The sequence below is a fragment of the Erinaceus europaeus genome, chromosome 23, assembly GCF_950295315.1.
Source record: "Erinaceus europaeus chromosome 23, mEriEur2.1, whole genome shotgun sequence".
Classification (NCBI taxonomy): Eukaryota; Metazoa; Chordata; class Mammalia; order Eulipotyphla; family Erinaceidae; genus Erinaceus; species Erinaceus europaeus.
The window spans coordinates 8,575,602-8,595,582 of record NC_080184.1 but is presented as its reverse complement, the minus strand read 5'-3'; the positions used below and the strand labels follow the sequence as shown (position 1 = coordinate 8,595,582).

Sequence of the window (19,981 nt, the reverse complement as noted above, 5' to 3'; positions counted from 1 at the left end):
TATCTGTGGGCCGTGCGTATCTCTTCTTTAGAAAAATGTCGGTTTAGTTGTTTGGCCCACTTTTTTACTAGGCTGTTTTGCAGATCTGTCCCAATTCTGTATCGATGTTTGATATCAGTCATTTGTCTGATGTGTGATGGGCAAGTATCTTCTCCACTTACGGGGTTGCCTGGTTATACTTGTGTAGTTTGCTTTTGATATCTAAAAGCTTTTGAATTTCACTTTTCTGCGGGTGGCTGTCTAATTTTAACAACACCATTTGAGTAAGAGACCTCTTTACCCCCACTTGGTAAATGGTCTTGGCCCCTTTGTCATATATGAATGGACTTATTTATGGGCTTTTGATTCTGCTCCATGGATCCAAGTGTTCATTTTTTCTTCCAGAACCATACTTTCTAAGCACTATTACTTTGTAGTGTAAGCTGAAGTTTTTCAAAACTTGTATCAAAAGTGCTTTGGTGTTATTTCATATTTGAAAGTCTAATAGAGTTTTTTATTTGTTAATTTGTTATTCTACTACCCCACTCATAGACAGAAGTTGAAAAATAAGAACAGAAGGGAAAACGCAAGCAGAAATTTGGACTGGATTTGGTTTATTGCACAAAAGTAAAAGACTCTAGGGTGGGGGTGGGGAATGAGGGCTCAGGTCCTGCAACATGATGACAGAGGAGGACCTAGAGGGGGTTGAATTGTTATTTGGAAAACAGAAATGTTACACATGTACAAACTACGTGTTACACATGTTGGCTATAAACCATTATTACCCACAATAAAGAAAAATTAAATTAAAAAAGAAAAAGAATTTGTTATTTTATTCTTAGGGAGATTTTTGATTACCTATTCAGTTTCTGTACTAGTGATTCCTCTTGGGTTAGGCTTCGCAGGTGAATTCTAGGAATTCATTTATCTCGTCTAGGTCATCCAATTTATTTGCACAGAGATGTTCATAATATGATAATATTATATATCATAATGTGAGACTATGATTCAACAGTGACCACATTTAACTGTACAGAAAAAAAAAATTTTGGTTTAGGAATCACAAAGCAGTAGAGAAACAAGTGACTTACCATAGTAAATCATTCTGAGCTAATATTTAACCCAACATCTGAGCTTATTGATTTGTAGTCTCTTTTTTGCATGGAGTAATTTTCTATACCTAAAGGCATTTTGAAATCTCTCACTGGCAATGATCATAGTTTAAATGAAGTAACACTCCATGTTTAGGAAGTTGAGTAATAGAGATTATAACATTTTTGGTAACAGCTAGATACTCATGAATAATTAATAGTTTATTTTTGTTACTCTAAGTCATTTTATGGAAAGAAGTTAGTGATAAGAATATATTTAAAAGCATTCCAAAGTGATGACAAGTTCTTGGACACATGGGAGTCAAAATTAGAAATCAAGGAATATGTGTTAGTTACCAAATATAGGGAATTAAGTATAGGAATTCACATTCTCCTTGAAAAAAATAGTTATTTTTCTGTGCTAAAGCATTTCGTTTCCTATGACTACTAATGTTCCAGCTTAAGAAATACTCTACCTCTTTCTCCCCCATAACACATTTACATTCACTGTTGAATTCCTAGTTTCTTTTTAAATTTCAAATTTAATTAGGAATTCATTAGTCCTTAAATTTCAAAGATATGACTTTGTGACTGATACATTCTACTCCCTCCATACTTACTTCTTACCCTGTTCTGCCCTTTTATGGTTCTCTCCCCTTGTGTGTGACTGGTTTCTGTTCTGTGACTTGCTTATAAATTATCAGATATGGCAAAATTGACAGTGGGGGGCCGGGTGATAGCGCAGTGGGTTAAGCGCCCATAGTGCAAAGTGCAAGGACCAGCTTAAAGATGCGGTTAGAGCCCCTTGCTCCCCACTTGCAGGAAGGTTGCTTCACAAGCAGTGAAGCAGGTCTGCAGGTGTCTTTCTCTCCCCTTCTCTGTCTTCCCCTCCTCTCTCGACTTCTCTCTGTCCTATCCAACAACAGCAGTAACAACAATAACAACAACAATAAACAACAAGGGCAACAAAAGGGAAAAAATAGCCTCAAGGAGCTGTAGATTCATGGTACCGATCATCAGTGATAACACTAGAGGCAAAAATAAAATAAAATAAAATTTAATTTAAAATTTAAAAAAACTGACAGAATGCATGTGACTGCCTCTGTCCATCATGTTCCATCATTCATCTTGCTGTATATCCCTTCACTCCCTCAGTGATTTTTGAAAAACCAAGCAGCTTTGTCATAGACTACCTATTTTTGGAGACCTAGCCTCTAGATAGTGAGGACAGCATCTAGCATATAATCAGCAAGAAAGTGACACCCTCATTCATAATACCACAAGGAAGTGAATTCTAGTAACAAAAACACACTTTCCATTATTCTTCAAGTAATTTAAGTTCTCTTTTGATTTCTTCAGTGACCCAGGTGTTATTCAGAAATCTACTGCTTAATCTCCCTAGCTTGGGTGTATTTCTTTTTGTGGTTGATTTCTAACCTTACTTCCTCATGGTCAGTAAATATACTTTTTATGATTTTGATATTCACAAATTTATATCTGATGTGAGGTTATTCCTTAGCCATGCCTCCAGAAGTCTTACCCTTTCTCTCTCTTCCTTCCTTCCTTCCTTCCTTGCATAGGATAGATAGAAATTGAGAGGGGAAGGGAAGATCAAGAGGGAGAGAGAAAGACACCTACAGACCTGCTTCTCCTTTCGTGAAGCTTCCTCCCTGCAGGTGGGGAGTGGGTTCAAACCCAGGTCCTTTCACAGGGTAATGTGCTTAACTGCCCCCCCCCAACATGTATGTCTTTTCTTTCTGTAGGGTAGCTTCTTATTTTGTTGATGGTTCCCTTTACTGTTAAGAATAAAGAACAGGAAAGCTATCAGGAGAGGGGATGGGATACGGAGTTCTGGTGATAGGAATTGTGTGGAATTGTACCCATCTTATTCTATGGTTTTTGTCAGTGTTTCATTTTTATAAATAAAAATTAAAAAAAAGAAACTGTTCAGTCTGATGTAATCTCATTAGTTTATCTCTGTTTTTGTTTTCCTTACTGTTAGATTTGAATCTTTGGAAGACATTTTTGAAGCATAGATCAGGAAGTGTTTCGCCAATGTTTTCTTTTATATACTTGATAGTTTCTGGCCCATGCCATTGATCCACTTGGAGTTGACTTCTGTGCATGTCATATGTGGTATTCCAGTTTCATTCTGTATGCTTCAGCTCAATTTTTCCAACAACATTTGTTGAGGAGATTGTTCCTTCTTAATTTAGTGTTTTGGGCACCCTTGTCAAAAATTAGTTGTCAGGGAGTCCGACGGTAGCGCAGCGGGTTAAGCGCATGTGGCGCAAAGCCAAGGACTGGCGTAAGGATCCGGGTTGGAGCCCCCAGCTCGCCACCTGCAGGGGAGTTGCTTCTCAGGCGGTGAAGCAGGTCTGCAGGTGTCTTTCTCTCTCCCTCTTTGTCTCCCTCTCCTCTCTCCATTTCTCTGTTCTATCTAACAATGACGACATCATAACAGTAACAGTAATAACTACAACAACGATGAAAAACAACAGGGGCAACAAAAGGAAAAATAAAAAAAATGAAAAAAAACATTAGTTGTGCATAGATGTGGGGCTTATTTCTGCGCTTTCAGTTGTTCTCCACTAGTCTGTTTATCCTCTTTTGTTTCAGTACCAGAAAGTTTTTATTACAGTATAGTAACCTAACTTGAAGTTAGAAAGTGTGGTGCCTCAGTTAGGGTGGGCGGTAGAGCACTTGGTTAAGTGCACATGGGCAACTGACCCGCATAAAGATCCAAGGTAAGCCCCCAGCTCCCTACCTGCAGGGGGCTCGCTTCACGAGTGGTAAAGCAGGTCTGCAGGTGTCTATCTTTCTCTTTCCCTATCTCCCTCCTTTCTCAATTTCTCTCTGTCCTATCCGATAAAATGGAAAAAATAGCCACCAATAGCAATGAATTAGTAGTGCCTGCACTGAGCCCCAGCAACAGCCCCAGAGGTAAAAGAAAAGAAAAAAAGAAAAGAGAAAAGGAACGAAAAGAAAAGAAAAGGTGATGCTTCCAGTGTTTCATGCAGTCCCATCTTTAGTAGTGCATGAGAAATAAAGATTATTTAAGTTAAAAAAAAATGTTTGGTGTGATTGTTTTAGTGATCCTAGGCATTTTCTTTTTCCAGATAAACTTTTATAGTTTTTGTTCTATTTCTTTAAAGAGATTTAGTGATGCCATCATAGGGATTGCTTAGATTTAATGTGGGATTTAATAAAGAACTCTGAATAGAATGTTCATTTTGCTGATGTTAATTCTTCCAATCTATGAGCATGGGGTATCTTTTCATTTGTTTGTATCTCTTTCTATTTCCTTGAATAATGACTCATAATATTCAGTGTATACATCTTTCAACTCCATTTAAAATTTATTCCTGAGTACTTGATGTTTTTGCTGCTGTAGTGAAAAGGATTTATTTCTGGCTTTCTTCTTCTAGATTAGCTTTATAAAAATTTTAAAACTTTCATTAATAGTGGGTTACAAGATTGTAATATTTTAGGGAATAGTTCCACGTTACACCCACCATCAAAGTTCTGTGTCCCCAACTTTCCCCCCTCCCACTGATAAGCAACATAGTTCTTACAGATAGTTTGCTTGCTTCTTTTTTTTTTTTTTTTTACCAGAGCACTGTTCAGCTCTAGCTTATGCAGGGAATTGAACCTGGGACTTTGGAGCCACAGACAATGAGAGTCTATTTACATAACCATTATGCTATCTACTATCTTCTATTCATCCTTCTGTTTCTGACTTATTTCACTTAACATGAATTTTTCCAGGTCCATCCAAGATCGGCTGAAAACGGTGAAGTCACCATTTTTTTTTTTACAGCTGAGTAGTATTCCATTGTGTATATATACCACAACTTGCTCAGCCACTCATCTGTTGTTGGACACCTGGGTTGCTTCCAGGTTTCGGCTATTACAAATTGTGCTGCCAAGAACATATATGTACACAGATCTTTTTGGATGGATGCGTTGGGTTCCTTAGGAGCTATCTACTATCTTCTGTTTTATTTTGTTTTTCCCTTTTTTGCAGGCTCATATGTACTAGTTCTCTAGATTCCACATCTGTCAGTTGGCTTTCATCTCTTTAATTATTTTGCTAAGCACAATCACTTATTCCATCTATTTTTTCCCAAAGGACACAAAATCATCTTTTTTAATTGCAAAGTAGTAGTCCATGAAGTATATATCCAGTCAACTGTTGATGGGCATTTAGGCATTTAGGCTGCTTCCTCTCTTTGCAGCTATAAGCAGAGATTGTGCATATGTCCTTTCAAATTAGTGTATGATTTGGATCCATGCCTTAGAGTGAGTGGTATTGCTAGATTGTAAGGTAATTCCACTTTTATAAGGACTTTTCATACAATCTTTTAAAGGGGCTGTACCAGTTTGGATTCTCATAAGCTGTGTAGCAGAGTCCCTTTTTATGCACAACCTCTCAAACACCTGAGATTTCCTTTTTTGTTAATGTTGGTCATTCCTACAGGTATGAGGTGGTATTTCAGTGTAGTTTTAATTTGTATTTCTCTAATGAGAAGTGAAATAGGGCATTTCTTTATGTGTCTGTGGGCCATGTGTATCCCTTCTTTAGAAAACTTTTTAGTTCTTTGGCCCACTTTTTTATTGGGTTATTTAATTTTCTTTTGTAGAGCTATACTCATTTTTTGTATATGTTTGATATCAGTCACTTGTCAGATATGAGATGTGCAAATATCTTCTCCCATTTACTGAGATGCCTGGTTACTCTTGTGTAGTGTGCATTTAATGTGTACAGTCTATTGAATTTCTTTCTTTCTTTTTTTTTTTTTTACCAGAGCACTGCTCAGCTCTGGCTTATGGTGGTGTGTGGGACTGAGCCTGGGACTTGAGAGCCTCAGTCATGAAAGCCTCTTTGCGTAACTATTATGCAATACTCCCACCCTATCTATTGAGTTTCATATAGTACCACTTATTTACTCGTTCCATCTCCCATGCCCATGAGGTTAGGTCCCAAATCATCTTTGACATGAAAGTGCTGCAAATTATCACTGACAAATTTTTCTTTTTTTAAATTTATTTACTTATTTTCCCTTTTGTTGCCCTTGTTTTTTATTGTTGTAGTAGTTATTATTGTTGTTCTTGATGTTGCCATTGTTGGATAAGACAGAGAGAAATGGAGAGAGGAGGGGAAGACAGAGAGGGGGAGAGAAAGATAGACACCTGCAGACCTGCTTCACCACCTGTGAAGCCACACCCCTGCAGATGGAGAGCCGGGGGCTCAAACTGGGATGTTTGTGTTTTGAACCTTGAATCAGGTGTGGGAATTTTTCTGCTGTGCCCCTCTCTGCTCCAGTTACTCTCACACTTGGCTCTCTTACGGAGTCTACTATTTCATAGAGGAGTGGCTAATTCTTCCTAAAGTTTTCCTCTTCAACAGCTTTAAGATCACAGAGTGTGGTGGTTGTCTTCTAGTGCATATATTCTCTCCTATACCTGATATATTCTACTTACTATACCTGCTACCTGAGCCTGAACTACATTCAAAGTGTCCTTTATACTTTGTAGCTCTGCTTGGAGTTTTTCTCTGTGTTCTGTAACTTTTGGTAAAATGATCTCTGAGTTCTTGAATTTATGTGTAAGTGAAATTTAGTTTCTTGAATTACCTTCATTGTAAGTTTTCTGAATTCTACCTCTGTCTTTCCTTTTTATTAACTTTTCTCTCTCCTCCTCTTTCTTCTTCTCTTTCTTCTCTCTCTCTCTCTTTTTTTTTTTTCCAGATTTGTATCAGTCTGGTTTTCTAGTTTCTGGCATTGTTGTTTGTATTGTGTTTCTCAGTATCTGCATTAATGTGGCTTTTGTTGTTGTGCCAACAGATGATGCTATGGCTACAGTTTTGGAATTCAAAACTAGCAAGACTCTATATTGACACTAAAGGCACTGAACCATCCCGATGACACGTGATAGAATCTCTCGTCCCCTGCCACAATATACTGATGCTGTGTTTCCAGCCTTTTGCAGCTTAACAACAACAGGTGAGAATTGCTTTCTCCTGAATGCTCAAAGAACAACCATGATTTGTATGCCAGGGCTGAGCATCCCACCCAAGTTTAGTTCTCAGACACAATATTAGTTCACATGACATTTACTGAGCTGGGGAAATTAATAGAAGGATTTATAAACAAAGAAACCATATGTGAAAATATAAGAGAAATTATGAGGTACATAACAAAGCTAAAGTGGCCACTCTAGAAATCATAAGAAATGTCACTAATTTTAGCATATTGATTTTATAGCCTGCCATCTTACTATATTGTTCAACAATTTCCATGTTCTTTCAACTGAATTCTTTAGGATTTTCTATATATATTGTCATTATCTGCAGATACTGACAGTCTGTGTCCCTTTAATTTATTGTTCCGACCTAATTGTGATGGCTTTACTTCCCAAGATTGTGTTGAATAGTAATGGTAACATAGGGCAGGCCTGTCTTGTACTCATAAACACTTTAATTTTATTATTATTAAGTATTGTTGTAGGTTTGCTGTATCCAGACTTAATTATCTTTATTTATTGGATATAGATAGTCAGAAATTGAGAGGGAATGGGGAGATAGAGACGAAGAGATAAGAGAGACACCTACTGCCCTGTTTCACCACTCGCAAAACTTTCCCCCTACAGGTAGGGACCGGGGGCTTGAACCCAGGTTCTTTCACATTGTAACATGTACATTCAACCAGATATGCCATCACCTGGCCCCTACTGACTTAATTAGTTTGATTACTTTTCTATCTATCTCCATTCTTTTTTTTAATGTTTTGATCATGCAGGGTTGTTGAAGCTTGTCAAATACATTATTGGCTGTATGCAATCTGAATGTAATCACTGAAATAATCATATGGTTTTGGTTTTCCTTTTATTCATGTGTTGAATCACCTTTATTGACTTATGGGTTTTGAACCAACATTGAATCCCTGGATAATTCCTACTTGGTAATGGTATAAAGTAATTTTACTGTGTTGCTGTTTATGGCTGGCTAGAATTTCTATTACTTTATTCTTTGTTTCCACTGCTTTGTCTTGCAATGCACTGAGTTCATCTTTTGCTACCCTCATTCTTCTAAGTATGTCCTTCCACTACCATTTTTTAAATTTTTTATACATTTATTTTCCCTTTTGTGTCCCTTGTTGTTTAACATTGTTGTGGTTACTAATGTTGTTGTTGGATAGGACAGAGAGAAATGGAGAGAGGAGGGGAAGACAGAGATGGGGAGAGAAAGACAGGCACCTACAGACCTGCTTTACTTCTTGTGAATCGACTCCCCTGCAGGTAGGGAGCTGGGGCTCGAATCAGGATACTTAATGCCGGTCCTTGCGCTTTGCGCCCCTGCTCGACTCCCCCCCCCTTTTTTTTTTTCTATGAGAGAGCTAGGAGAGAGAGAGAAAGAAACATAACACTTTGGTACATGTGCTGCCAGGAATTGAACTTGGGACCTCATGCCTGAAAATTCAATGCTTTATCCACTGTACCACCTTACAGATCACCCACTGTGACTTTTAAGTTGTTCTGTCTTTTGTTTCAGCTGTCATGACCTTTAGTGTGGCCATTTTGACCTTGAACTTTGTTTTCTGCTTGGGTCTTTATCACAGTTTTGCTCATATTTTCACATATGGTTTCTGTTCTTTTTTCTTTTTTTTGTACTCTGGCTTATGGTGATGTGAGGGATTGAACCTGGGACGTAGGCGCTTCAGGCATTAAGAGTATGTTTGCATAACCATTATGCTATCTCCCTCATTCTGGTTTCTTTGATATTGTTGATTAGACCTTCTATGCTGGATTCTCGTATCGCCAAGCTGCACATTAAGCTCACGCGAGGCCGAGGCATGGTGTAGATGGAAAACAGATGATACCGTTTTTGCAGTGCTAGGGATTAGTTGCCATTTTTTACAGTAATCAGATATCAGAGACATGTCTTTCGTGAGTGTTTCCTCGAGGATGTCAAACTTGGATGCCTGAGTTGCACAGCAGATGTCATCGGTGTAGATGAACTTCCTTGAAGAAGTTTCGGGGAGGTCATTGATGTAAATATTAAATAGCGTAGGAGCCAGAACAGAGCCCTGGGGGAGGCCACTTGAGACAAATCTCCATCTGCTAGACTTGTCACCCAGATGTACCCGGAATCTTCTGTTTTGGAGAAGAAACGATATAGTGTTGGCCACCCATGGAGGCAGGCATCTTGAGATCTTGACCAGGAGACCACGGTACCAGACCGTGTCATAGGCTGCTGTGAGATCAACAAAGACAGCACCCGTCTTTAAATTCTTCTGGAATCCACTTTCAGTGTAAGTTGAGAGGGCCAGGGCTTGTTCGCAGGTAGATCTTCCTGGGCGGAAACCAGCCTGGGCGGGTGATAGGAATTTCTCTGTAAGATGAGAAATACGTGACAGAAGCAGCCTCTCAAGGAGTTTGTAACACATGGAGAGGAGAGAAATTGGTCTTTGGTTTCAAAACCGCTATAATCTTCACACGATGCCAAACTTTGGGCATAGACTCAGATTCCAAGATGTGGGACAGGAATGAAGCGAGCCACTTCTTTGCCGCGGGGCCCAGGTTAAGAATGAGTTCTGGGGTGATGTTATCATAGCCAGCAGCTGTTCCCGGTTTAACCCTCTTCAAAGTGTCTTCCAGTTCAGACAGTGTAAAGGGAGAGAGTTTTGGAGATGGACAAGATAACCGGAAGTGGGATGACCACTCATGGGAAATTTCTCTTTTCCAGACTGGGTCGATCTTAGCTCGTCCAACTTGAGTTAGGTGACTGGCCACTGAGTTTGGAGATACGGGAGGATGGGAGACGGGAGGGGGTTGGCTACCGGCACCCAGTCTGTGAAGAAGCTTCCAGGCCTTCCTACTTGAGTGGGTGAAGTTCAGACTTTCCGTGAGTTGTTGCCAGCGGGCTTGGCGTGCTGCATCCAGGGAGGTAATGAGATGGTCAGCCACATCTGGATCGCCCTACTCATCATACTGCTTTAGTAGTTGCTCGCCAGTCTATCTTGGCATTACTCTCGATCGCACTCTGTCATTTCACAAACATCTCATAAAAACTGCAGCAAAGGTGGGCACGAGGAATAACATCATTGCAAGACTGGCCAGCTCCTCATGGGGGCGAGCGCTTCCACACTACGATCATCATCTCTGGCATTATGCTATTCCACTGCAGAATACTGTGCCCCAGTATGGTTCCGTAGCCCCCATGTCCACTTGGTCGATTCCAAATTATATTCCTCCATGAGGATAATTTCTGGAACCATCTGTTCCACCCCGGTTCCATGGCTGCCAGTTCTTAGCAACATCGCCCCGCCAGATATTCGTCGGGATGCAGCATCATCTAAGTTCATTTCCCACGTCTACGCTCCACCGGACCTGCCAATATATGTGGATATCTTCGCCCACCCTGTCCAACGCTTGACGTCTCGTCACCCAATCTGGTCCCCTACGCCTACACTGAACTTCTCTGTTCCAGTCTCTTGGAAACAGAGCTGGCAGTCAGCTGAGGTAAAGAACAAATACCTCATCACAGACCCCTGCAAGCGTCAACCCGGCTTTGACCTAGCATGTTATGATTGGGCCCTCCTCAATCGCTTTCGAACAGGCCATGGCCGGTGCACCGCTATGTTCCATCGCTGGGGAGCCAGAGACGACCCGAACTGCCCCTGCAGCTCCAGACAGACTATGACCCACATGGTCAACGACTGCCACCTCTCCAGATTCAAAGGAGGTCTCGATACTTGACATCAGGCTCAACCTAACGCTGTTGACTGGCTACAGAAGAAGGGCAAACGCTAGAAGAAGAAGACCTTCTATTAGTTTCCACAGCTCAGTAAATATCACATCTACTAATACTGTGTTGTCTTCTTCAGAGGAGTCACCTTTTGGGGGGCTCTTGTCTTGACCTTCAGGGAAATGTAGTTAAGGAAGGTGTAGATGATTTGTTTTTTCTATATTGTTTACTGTACAATATTCAGTAGTAGAGATCTTTACTTGATTTGGCCTGGACTAGATCTACTTCAGTTAAAGGATGAGTTTGTAATGTCCATGCCTATCTTTTATTTATTTTAAAGTCTATTGTGTCAGATATGAGAGTAACTGCTTCTTCCCCTTTTAGTAGTGCATTAGCTTATGTGATAATTTTCCATCCTTGCAATTTGAGCCTGTTTGTCCTATTGATTTAGGTGATATTTCTGCAGACAACATATGAGTGGGTTGTATTTTCTTATCCATCTTCTTACTCTGTGCCTTTTAATGGGTTAATGATGCCATTAACATTTCTTGATATTATGGATTTAAGATATTTCAGTGCCATTATTCAAGACCTTTCTGAGTATTCTGATATATGGCATGTTTTTAGTGATGTTGTTATTGTTTATAGACCTTTTAGAATTTCCTGTGGAGCAGGTTTGGTGATAGTTAATACCTTCAACTGTTGCTTGTCTGAAAAAGTTTTTAATGCCTTCATCTAGTCTAGCAGGGTACAGTAACCTTGGCTAAAAGCTTTTCTCATTGAGTGCTCATATGTATCTTGCCATTCTCTTCCAGCTTTTGGAGTTTGCATGGAAAAAATCTTAAGGGTTTTCCTCTGTATGTTAGTTTATTTTTCTTTTCTTTTTTAAAAAGAATTTATTTATTCATGAGAAAGATAGGAGGAGAGAGAGAGAGAGAAACAACCAGACATCACTCTGGTACATCTGCTGCCGGGAATTGAACTCAGGACCTCATAGTTGAGAATCCAATGCATTATCTACTGCGCCACCTCCCAGACCACCTATTTATTTTGCTCTTACAGCCTTCAGAATCTTTTCTTTCACCTTACTCATTTCAACTATGCTGTCTCTTGGTGTCTTTATGTCTGGTTCAATTCTTTTTGGTACTCTGTATTTCTCGAATCTTTATGTCCTTTCTGTTCTTTGGAGTGGAGAAGTTGTTTTTTATTATCTTCTGTAGTAAGCTTTCTTCCCCTTCCTTTCTTCCTCCCCCCCCCCCCCCCCGGGTTTCTGTCCTGATTCATTTCTGTAGTGTTTCTTTTGACATTTGTGTCCTGGGTGTTCCTGGTGTGGTGGTGACCTCTGGTCTGTTGGTTCCTGTACCCCTGAAGCCAGTCACCTTCGGTGTGTCTCATGAGTGGGTGGGGCTGTTATTCTAATGGTGACACCACTGCCTTACGATGATGGGAGTTAGGATCTCTTGTGTTCAAATTGGAGAAGTAGATGAATGGAACAGCAAGATGATGCCTGCTTATCTTCCCCTCACACCTTTTATATCCCCTGATCACACTTGCCTAGATCCACTAGATCTACTAAGCTAAGCGAATTACTTAAAAGGTCACAGTTGTAAATTTTAGCAGTTATTAATTATTGCTTTAACTCAGTCCTTGGGATGAAGCAAAGTAATTGGTGATCCCTTGCTTTGCTTGCTGGGAAATTGGTTGGAAGTTATTTTTCTACCTGGTCCTGGGAATTTTAACAATATCTCAATTTTTTTTTTTTTGCTTGATCACTCCATCATGATTAAGAGAGAAAACAGAAATAATAGGGTGGTGGAGGTAGCATAGTGGTTATTAAAAAGCCTCTCATGCCTGAGGTTCTAAAGTTCCTAGTTTAATTCCCAGTACCACCACAAGCCAGAACAGAGTAATGCACTGGTAAAATGACAAAAAAGAAAATTAAAAACTGATAGATGTTATGCATGTACAAACTATTGTATTTACTGTCAAATGTAAAATGTTAATTCCCCAAGGGAAAAAAAAAGAAAAAGAAAAGAAAAACAGAGATAAGAAAATGGGGGGTCGGGCGGTGGCGCAGTGGGTTAAGCGCATGTGGTGCAAAGCACAGGGACCGGTGTAAGGATCCTGGTTCGAGCCCCCGGCTCCCCACCTGCAGGGGAGTCGCTTCACAGGCGGTGGAGCAGGTCTGCAGGTATCTATCTTTCTCTCCCCCTCTCTGTCTTCCCCTCCTCTCTCCATTTCTCTCTGTCCTAACAACGACAACATCAATAACTACAACAATAAAACAACAAGGGCAACAAAAGGAAAAATAAATTAACATAAAAATTAAAATAAATAAATAAATTTTTAAAAATGAAGAGAGATAAGATAAGAAGACTTAAACAATAGCTAGAATTGTGATTTAATCACCCACTAGTGATTAAGAGAGAAAACAGAGATAAGAAAGTGAAGATAATAGAACCTAAGGCATCACACTCCCAGACCTCAATTTGTATTATAGGGCCATTGTCATCAAAACTGCTTGGTACTGGAACATGAATAGACATACTGACCAGTGGAATAGAATTGAGAGCCCAGAAGTAAGCCTCCACACCTATGGACATCTAATCTTTGACAAAGGTGCCCAGACTATTCAATGGGGAAAGCAGAGTCTCTTCAACAAATGGTGTTGGAAAAAATGGGTTGAAACATGCAGAAGAATGAAACTGAACCACTGTATTTCACCAAATACAAAAGTAAATTCCAAGTGGATCAAGGACTTGGATGTTAGACCAGAAACTATCAGATAATTAGAGGAAAATATTGGCAGAACTCTTATTTCATAAATCTTAAAGAAATCTTCAATGAAACAAATCCAATTACAAAGAAGACTAAGACAAGCATAAACTTACGGGACTACATCAAATTAAAAAGCTTCTGCACAGCTAAAGAAACTACTACCCAAACCAAGAGACCACTCACAGAATGGAGAGATCTTTACATGCCATACATCAGACAAGAGGCTAATAACCAGAGTATATAAAGAACTTCCAAATCTCAACAACAAGACAACAAATAACCCCATCCAAAAATGGGGGGAGGACATGGACAGAATATTCACCACAGAAGAGATCCAAAAGGCCAGAGAAACACATGAAAAAATGCTCCAAGTCTCTGATTGTCAGAGAAATGCAAATCCAGACAACAATGAGATACCACTTTACTCCTGTGAAAAGGTAACAGCATTGGGGAAAATACAGGTCCAAGAAGGATTCAGAGGACCTAGTGGGGGTTGTATTGTTATATGGGAAACTGGGGAATGTTATGCATATATAAACCATTGTACTTACTGTTGAATGTAAAACAGTAATTCCCCAATTTAAAAAAAAGTAAAAAAAAAAAAAAAAAAGTAACAGCAAATGCTGGAGAGGTTGTGGGAACAAAGGAACCCTCCTGCACTGCAAGTGGGAATGTAAATTGGTCCAACCTCTGTGGATAACAGTCTGGAGAACTCTCAGAAGGCTAGATATGGACCTAACCTATGATCCTGCAATTCCTCTCCTGGGGATATATCCTAAGGAACTCAACACACCCATCCAAAAAGATCTGTGTACACATATGTTCTTGGCAGCACAATTTGTAATAGCCAAAACCTGGAAGCAACCCAGGTGTCCAACAACAGATGAGTGGCTGAGCAAGTTGTGGTATATATGTGTATATATATACAATGGAATACTACTCAGCTATAAAATATGGTGATTTCACTTTTCAGCCGATCTTGGATGGACCTTGAACCATTCATGTTAAGTGAAATAAGTCAGAAACAGAAGGATGAATATGGGATGATCTCACTGTCAGGCAGAAGTTGAAAAACAAGATCAGAAAAGAAAACACAAGTAGGACGTGAGCCGGAATTGGCGTATTGCATCAAAGTAAAAAACTATGGCGTGGGTGGGTGGGGAGAATACAAATCCAAGAAGGATGACGGAGGACCTAGTGGGGGTTGTATTGTTATATGGAAAACTGAGAAATGTTATGCATGTACAACAAACTTTTGTATTTACTGTTGAATGTAAAGCACTAATTCCCCAATAAAGAAATTAAATAATAATAATAAAAATTCGAAGCAAGAAAAAAAGAAAGTGAAGATAAAATCAATAAAATAAGAGACATATCAGAGATAAGAGGAAAAATGAACTGAGAAAGGAGTGTGATTTGGTCATAGAACCAGCATGTGACAGATTGGGACTAGACTCCAAATTCTCTCCCTATTTTCCAGTAGCTAAATCTAGATTTTGCCAAGCACTGGGTTGACATCCAGTGGCCTTGGAGAAGTGAGCTCTAATGAGGAACCAGCATGCTATCCTTGGTCTTCTTTTGCCACTGGCAATGTGCTTGGCCATTTCACTCCCAGTTTGGAGCTAGCTGCACAAAATATGGCTTCTTGAGTTCTGATGATCTCTTCCTCACCCCTTTTCCACCCATTGGCCAAATGTGTCTGTATTTTACTGTGGCTTACTGAGTTTCTGAAGAAATCTTGCTTGTATTTTGTTGAGTCTTCAGATGGTGATTTTTTTTTTTTCTAGTTTCTCAGGCAAGCAATCTGAAACGGCTTCTACTCCATAACATGCCTTTGGAAGTTCAAACAAATATCTCAATAGAAGCAAAACAGGTAACAAAAAGAAGAGTGTGGAAAATCATGCATACTGAGAAAGGTAATAGAAAAATAAGCCAAACACAGACATGCAAAAGGAGACAAATGAATGAACCTATAAAAGCATACATAAAACGAGAAAAAAATTGAGAACGTATACATATAAAGATAAAATAAAATAAAATAAAATTCTAATAAAAGAAGAGATACAGTGTGTAGAGTCCAACTTAGGGGTCAGTGTCTTAAGTTCATTGGCAAGATAGAAGTCTTAGGTGTGTGTGATTTCAGTAGCAGTTATGCTGGTTTTCTTATCTTCCAGAACAGTCACAAGCAGGTATGGGTGTGGCTTTCTTAGATGTTGTGCCTACAGTCTTGGGCCAGGGGGTAGCTATGGTCTTTAGAACTTCTGAAACTGGGATTGGATCCCTTTCCTCAGGCAAACAAAACAGGGTTTTCTATTACCTCCTGGGTACAACAGAGTGTCCCAGACCACCTTGTCTGGGGATCATAGGCTGAGGCTGCACCAACACTGCTTTGATACCACTTGCTCAAAGCATTCCATCCAATAAAACAGGTTATATTATCTCAAATGGGCAGGGAAGCTGTATTTTTTTATTCAGGAACAACGATTTATAAACTAAGACAAACTAATCACCAAACAGAACTCTCCTGCCTCCTTCCCCCGCAGCAGCGCCAAGCACTCTCGAACTCTGAAACTCTGGAACTCTCCCGGGGTTCCTTGGGGCGGGGACAAGCTGGCCTGCGAAAACTAGCAGGACTGAACCAGTTTTCTTGGCAGGGGGAGAGCTAGAACAACCCAATGTAAAGCATACAACAATTTCTATAATTTGTTATCACTGATATATTAACAATTGCTTGCTGTCTTATGACTCTTTCAAGCCTACACAGTTGAACAGAGATAGTTTTAGTCTACTGGTTTTGTTTCTTTACTGACCAAAGATATTTTTAGATGCTGTGTTTACTTGAATAAATTCAAATATGTTAACTGACTTCTATATTGAGTTGGGTTGCTGGACCCAATTCTAATTGGGAGAGAGTAGTCCCCAACAAGTACAGTAACCAATTTTCAGAAACCAGTGGGGTATGTGATAATTCACTTCAATTCTTATATTACCTAACATGAGATAGCCCCATATTCCACAGATTTAATATCCCAAAGCCACCCTTTAAATAGACCACTTTTTTTTTAATTTAAGAAAGGATTAATTAACAAAACCATAAGGTAGGAGGGGTACAACTCCACACAATTCCCACCACCCAATCTCCATAACCCACTCCCTCCCCTGATAGCTTTCCCATTCTCTATCCCTCTGGGAGCATGGACCCAGGGTCATTGAGAGTTACAGAATGTAGAAGGTCTGGCTTCTGTAATTGCTTCCCCGCTGAACATGGGCATTGACTGGTCGGTCCATACTCCCAGTCTGCCTCTCTCTTTCCCTAGTAGGGTGTGTCTCTGGGGAAGCTGAGCTCCAGGACACATTGGTGGGGTCTTCAATCCAGGGAAGCCTGGCCAGCATCCTGGTGGCATCTGGAACCTGGTGATTGAAAAGAGAGTTAACATACGAAGCCAAACAAATTGTTGAGCAGTCATGGACCCAAAGCTTGGAATAGTGGAGAGGAAGTGTTAGGGGGGTACTCACTGCAAACTCTAGTGTACTTCTGCTTTCAGATATATATTTTGCATATATATCTGATATATATATATAGATACGTGTGAAGATATGCTCTCTCTCACAGAACCTGGTCTATATCTAGGTTTTTGGGACTTTGTTAGAAAGTGAACCACCTGAGATGAAATTAGAGTGTACTATAAAAGGAAAGGTCTCACCCGAGTAATGAAGCTGAAGGGTTGTCATTCCACTCGTGAAGTCTCTGGATACAGTCTGAGGTGAAGCATGTTGAGGTGGCAATCGTTGCGTTGGTTAGGTTGTGATCGGCGGATGCAATATTATTTGGTATGGATTGGGAGAGGCATACGGGAAAGTGGGCCCTATCCAAGGGTTCCAGGACTGGAGGAAGTAGGGGCTCTATAGTGGAGATGTGAGGTTCCTGCTGTCTTAGGGTTCAAAAAGACAATCGATAGTTAATGTTATCACATTATTTGGTAATTGGGTTAACTTTGAAAAGTCCTTTTGTTATGGTTTGCTGTACAGTATCCAGTATCTTGTATATAGCTGTGCTATTGGATGCTTCTAATCTACTTGGTCTAGGCTTTTGAGAGAGCCCGCATATCAAATACACAGCCTATATATTAAAAAGATTCAGTTTGTGTTTTGAAAAACTTTGAGACATACAATTGATTTTCCCCCTCTCATATTAATCAACTACTGATTTATATGTCTACATTTTGATGAGTGTACATAAATAGACCACTTTTTAGCTCAAGTCTTAGATTGTTTTCTTTTAAAGTTTTTTTTAAATGTTTTTATTATCTTTATTTATTTATTGGATAGAGACAGCCAGAAATCGAGAGGGAAGGAGGTGATAGAGGAGAGACAGAGACACCTGCAGCCCTGCTTCACCACTTGTAAATCTTTCCCCCTGCAGGTGGGGACAGGGGGCTCAAACCTGGGTCCTTGAGCATTGTAATATGTGCACTCAACCAGGTGCTCCACCACCCAGCCCCTGAGTCTTAGGTTGTTATCTGTACTTCTCACCAGCTACAAATTGGAAGTTTCTAGGATCTCTATTGCATAGGTTTATTTATTTAGTAATTTTACTTCTGTTTAGTTATTATTGGGTAAAGACAGAAATTGAAAGGGGAGGGAAAGATAGAGGAAAAGAGACAGACACCTGCATTCCTGTAGACCATTTTACTTACCTCAGTAAATATAGTTTTTGATACGTGTGCAAAATTTCACAATTTTCTATAGAACACTCACAGCCCAATCCTAGGTGCTTCTCCACCATCAGACACCAACCTGACACCCATCGCCTGTACCCTGAGTCCTTCACTTGGATGCATTACAACAAACCCAGTTCAAGTTCTAGTTGGTGTTTTCCATTTCTATTGGCACTTCTGGGTCCTTAGGCATGTCAGTTTTGTGATCTAACACTGAGTTATTTCCTAGGGCCCAACCTGCAAATGGATTTTTATGAAAATATAGCCTTTTACCATATTTAGGAGCTACTCTATTCCTATTTAGCACAGAAGCATGTGTAACCTCTGCATCCGTGTCAGTCTGAGCTCATGGTCATAGCTAGGAACACTCTCATCTGCACTCATTTTGGGACAAGTTCCTCAAGTGGCAGAGTAGGCTGACCCAGCTACTCTTTTTTTTTTTTTTTAATTTTTATTTATAAAAAGGAAACACTGACAAAAACCATAGGACAAGAGGGGTACAATTCCCACACAGTTCCCACCACCAGAACTCTGTATCCCATCCCCTCCCCTGATAGGTTTCCTATTATTTTACCCTCTGGGAGTATGGACCCAGGGTCATTGTGGGATGCGAAAGGTGGAAGGTCTGGCTTCTGTCATTGCTTCACCGCTGAACATGGGCATTGACAGAATGATCCATACTCCCAGTCTGTCTCTCTCTTTCCCTACTGGGGTGGAGCTATGGGGAAGCGGGGCTCCAGGACACATTGGTGAGTCGTCTGCCCAGGGAAGTCTGTGGCATCATGCTAGCATCTGGAACCTGGTGGCTGAAAAAGGAGTTAATATATAAAGCCAAACAAATCGTTGACTAATCATGAACCTAAAGGCTAGAATAGTGCAAATGAATAGTTGGGGGGAGGGGGGTCTCCATTTTGTAGATAGTAGGCCTATTTTAGTTATATTCCAAAGAGCCCATGACTTTTTTTTTCCTTTTTTTTTTTTGTGAATGGGGGAGTCCCTACCATTGCTGTTCTAGGGCAAGGTCCAGAAGAGGCCCACAAGAAGACTTATGATATCCTTGATGGAAGTGACCAATGATACTGAAGAGGGAGATCTATTAGAGAACTAGGCCTATCATATCTATGTGGGAATCCAAGGATCTTTTTTCATTTTAACCTTGGTCTTTGTTGTGTTATTACTTATTTTTAGTGGTTGCCATGAGTGTTTTCTCTTACTATATCTAAAATTCTCTTTTTAAAGCTGGACTCTTCTCATTGTCATAATTGCTTCTGTTTTTTTCTTCCCATTTTGTAGCTCATTGTTCTTTTTATTTCTCCCTTGGTTTTTGCTATTTCTGACCTTGCTTAGGACTTATTTTCCTTTCTTTTCTTATTGAATTCCTTTCAATAGTTCTTGTCTGAAAATCTCTTTATTCCTCCACAGTATTTGAGTTAGTTTTTCAGAGTAAAGTATTTTTGTTACTACTTATCTTCCATTCATTTGATATGTCATTACAGTTTCTTTTGGCCTAGGGTTTTTTTCTGAGGAATTTCATGAGAGCCTGATAACATTGTATTTTAAAAATAATTTTCTTCTTTTTATGGCAGCTTTCAATATCTATTTAGTATCTTTGGCTTTTGATAATAAATTTTACATGTAATGTTGCATGTATATCTTACTGTAGGTCA

General features: G+C 39.8%; 2 protein-coding genes across 2 annotated transcripts in view; both read left to right on the top strand.

Annotated features, from left to right (window-relative positions):
• The window catches only part of LOC107523444 (zinc finger protein 709-like), a 511,405-nt gene that overhangs the window by 317,945 nt on the left and 173,479 nt on the right, over window positions 1-19,981 (top strand). The gene's annotated exons all lie outside the window — the stretch shown is intronic.
• LOC132535589 (zinc finger protein 709-like) overlaps window positions 1-19,981 on the top strand; it is a 32,395-nt gene that overhangs the window by 7,281 nt on the left and 5,133 nt on the right. The window contains 2 exon segments of the mRNA XM_060182155.1: window positions 6,917-7,075; window positions 15,392-15,469. The gene's annotated coding sequence lies outside the window, so the exon portion shown is untranslated.